Raw genomic sequence first — 3,644 nt, 5'->3', positions numbered from 1 at the left:
AGACTTGACACAGCAGCACATGAGGCATCTACATTTCCTCACTCAGCTAAAGCTCAAGGATTAACAGTGTGAGATAGGGACGGGGAGGAATAACATTTTTCATGAGAATTGATGCAGGCCAAAAGAGTTTCTTAGCTCCTTAGTTCTTGATCTTAACCACCTTTCAAATCAGCTTTTTAATCTTGAACAAAAGATTGTTCCTAGCCTGAATCATAGGAAGTCCCCTGTCCCCAGCTCCAGGCTATTCCAGGCCCAGCTCCTGGGTGAACACCGCAATCTGAATGACCGGATTAACCAGAGGAAAAGACCACAGGCTCCATGAAGCTAAACAGAACTTCTATCCCACAGCCACCTTGCATCGATGGCTTCTTGGGCCAACACTTTGAACTCTGTTTAACCAAAATCTATTTTTCCTCATTCAGGGGCCTTGGGATACAGATGCTACCCCAGCAAGATTACGAGTCCCAACCAAAAGAAGCCAACATGGTCTTCCAGGCAGATCTCAAGATCCCTTCCTCTCATCTAAGATCAGATTGAGCAAGAGTTCCATGAATTCCCCAATAGGTAGGGACAACTCTACGCCCCTGCCCAGGAGGAAGCAGATACAGAAGAACAGACCTCTGTCCCTCACCTTCCCATAGAAATGTTATGGGGATCACGTGTCTCAAGTGGAAAACAAGGCAGGCAGTTAGAGATAGGCATCAGTTCTCCGCATTCCTGCACGTCCAATACAACCCACAGAATGGGATGGCCCGAAAGACCTCCCCTCTCCGCCCAAATCTTCTCCTTTTCATTGTAATTATCTAACCCTATGAGGAAACTAATGGGTACAAAATATCCAACTAGATTAGATCAGTCACTCACACTTGCGCAGTAAAGGCCACAACAATCTTCATTTCACCTGGGCCTCATTATACCATCATTATAATATCATACATATGCCTGGAATTTCATTAATATCATTATAATAGACTGAACTCTGGGAAGGAACATGCACAGTCTAAAAAGATGAGGTAATAGCCCCTTGTCAATCACAGGTGTTAATCAAGTGGTCCCGGAAAGGAACAGCTCATTCTGGAGAAAAAAGGGATAAAAACTCCACGTCCTCACCAGTCAGTGCCTTTGACAAGCCTTTGGGCCTTTTGAGCCCATTCTTCTGCTCAGGCCCACTTCAATCCCTTTGGAGTGTACTTTCTCTTCTCATAATGGCCTTGAGCCACCGCTTTCTGCTCGGGCCCGCTTCTACCTTTTTGAAGTGCGCTTTTTCTTCTAATAAACTGCTCTTTCACCACTTTACCTCGGGTTCTTGTTCAATTCTTTGCTTGAGATGCTGAGAACCTGTACATTGTGTCGAGAAGGGCCCACTCTCTGGTAACAGAATTACAGAGCAATTGACTCCTAAACTATGTGTATGCATAACATCAATTGCAATAATATCTTAGGCATATTTTTAAAGATATCCATTAAAACTTTCACTTATAGAACATTTGCTGATATAGAACACATCTTTATATAATGCTGGGAATAAAATGTCACTGAAATAACTGCAAATTCACCTCCAAATACAGAAGCACATGAGCACGTTGCTTTCAGCTTCTTTCTGTTGGCCTTAACCCCTGCTTGGTTAAAGAAATTAACAAGCTTCTTCCAAATTAAAAAAACAAAAAAACATGTTTTAAATAAATAAAGATATAACCAGTGAATCTAAACACTACTATACACACTGTACTGTGATGAGCATTAGTGAAGGGGAAGGTGCTACAGATTTTTAAAAAAATGACACTGGGACAGCCGGTTCAGAGCTACAGATGTTCAGAAGATGAAACAGCAGTGTGAGCTTAGGTGAGCAGCAGCAGCCTCTGAACAGACGTAGAAACTGAGCTGATCTTTGAAGGAGAGATGTGTAGGAAGACGGGCAAAAGTCATGAGCAAAGACCCTGCATACATTTGACACATTTGGAGAAAAACTGAGAATAACAAATTTATCTGGAATAGGACATCCATAGAGGAAATATTAGAGAAGTAGATTCAGTCCATTTGACTGTGGCCTTAAATATCAGGCTGGGACATGGGACATGATGAAAGCAGTATTTTAGGAAGACTGATTTGACTAAATATGTAGAGTAAGTTAGAGTTGGGTTTCTCAAATGACCATATATATATATGAAATTACCTGGGATCCTGTTGAAACACAGATTCTGATTCAGTAGGTCCAGGGCACAGGATGAGATTCTTCATTTCTGACATGGTCCCCAGTGGTGCCCAGACTACTGGTCCTCAGACAGACTTTGAGTAGCGAGGGATTAAGGTATGGTTCTAAATTCAAGACATTCACTAAAGTAATAGTGAAATAGAAAGAGAAAGCATGCCATAAAGAAAAAGCATTTTTTTTTTTTTTTTTACAAATGTATTATTCTAGCCTGGCTAGCAGCTTCCTTCTACAGCATGCTGGTGGGGCCTGAGGCCAGGAGAAGTCGAAACAGCCAATTTGCCAGAATGTTGCAGGTCTGTTGTTCATAACACTGCACACGGCTAGAAGACAAGGAAGAAACTGATAGATCAATACTGTAGAAATTGTATTCAAAGAGGAATCAGCCCGTAAGAAGAGAAAAAGGAAAGGAGGAAAGGAAGAGACACAAGATGAAACCCTGTGAAAATGAAGGAAAAACTGAAAATAAGAGTGAAGCAAAGCTAAAAGAAGAGCCACAGCCTGAGGAAAAGTCAGAGGAGGAGAAAGACCCACAGGAGGAAAAAAGCAGAAGGAACGTTTAGAGAAAGCCTGATTCAATCTCTCCAGGAATTTTTTTTTTTTTTTTTAAATTTATTGGAGTGACAATTGTTAGTAAAATTATACAGATTTCAGGTGTACCATTCTGTATTACATCATCTATAAATCCCATTGTGTGTTCACCACCCAGAGTCAGTTCTCCTTCCATCACCATATATTTGACCCCCCTTACCCTCATCTCCCACCCCCCACCCCCTTACCCTCTGGTAACCACTAAACTATTGTCTGTGTCTATGAGTTTTTGTTTCCCAAAAACAACAAAAGAACAAGACAAACAAATGAGAAACAAAAACTCATAGATCCAAGAATTTAAAGAAGATAAAGGCATTTAAACAAGGATGATATATTTAGAAAAGTGAGTGAGATAGATGAGATAAGAAGAAACAAACTTACAGTATGCATTGGAAAGTTAATCAAAACCATCCTTACCCATATTTAATGAAGTTTACCTTGATTTTTATTTTTTCTGAAATTACCAGTGCCATAGAGGTTCCTTTTGATTTGCATTTTCCTGATAAACCTTAAGGCCATTTTTCTACTTTTAACTTGTTGCTTGCTATTAGTGGTTTTAGATGCATCTCTTCTTACCTGCATCTCATTGTTTATCATATTTTGAACCAATTTCCAAGTCTCTGACTTTTAATATGACAACTCCACTCGTTTGTACAAAAAGAAGTTCCTGACAGGATATAAAATGAAAAAAACATTACTAACGAATATGTGAATATCGTATTTTTAAAAGGGAAGAGTACATTTGTATATTACATATATGCACAGAAAAATGTGTGAAGGATGAAAGACAAAAAAGTACAGTGATAGGAATATGAGTGATTTAAAAAATTCTGCTTATTTATAT

At 39.5% G+C, this 3,644-nt stretch overlaps 1 pseudogene; it reads left to right on the top strand.

The window, feature by feature from the left end:
• The first annotated feature begins 2,640 nt into the window (after positions 1–2,640).
• Positions 2,641–3,313, top strand: LOC109438909 (transcription elongation factor A protein-like 9; annotated as a pseudogene).
• Positions 3,314–3,644: the final 331 nt, after the last annotated feature.

Source organism: Rhinolophus sinicus, linkage group LG05 (genome assembly GCF_036562045.2).
Source record: "Rhinolophus sinicus isolate RSC01 linkage group LG05, ASM3656204v1, whole genome shotgun sequence".
In the NCBI taxonomy this organism is placed as follows: Eukaryota; Metazoa; Chordata; class Mammalia; order Chiroptera; family Rhinolophidae; genus Rhinolophus; species Rhinolophus sinicus.
Note: the sequence above shows the minus strand (reverse complement) of the source record. Positions and strands in the feature narration are given on the sequence as shown.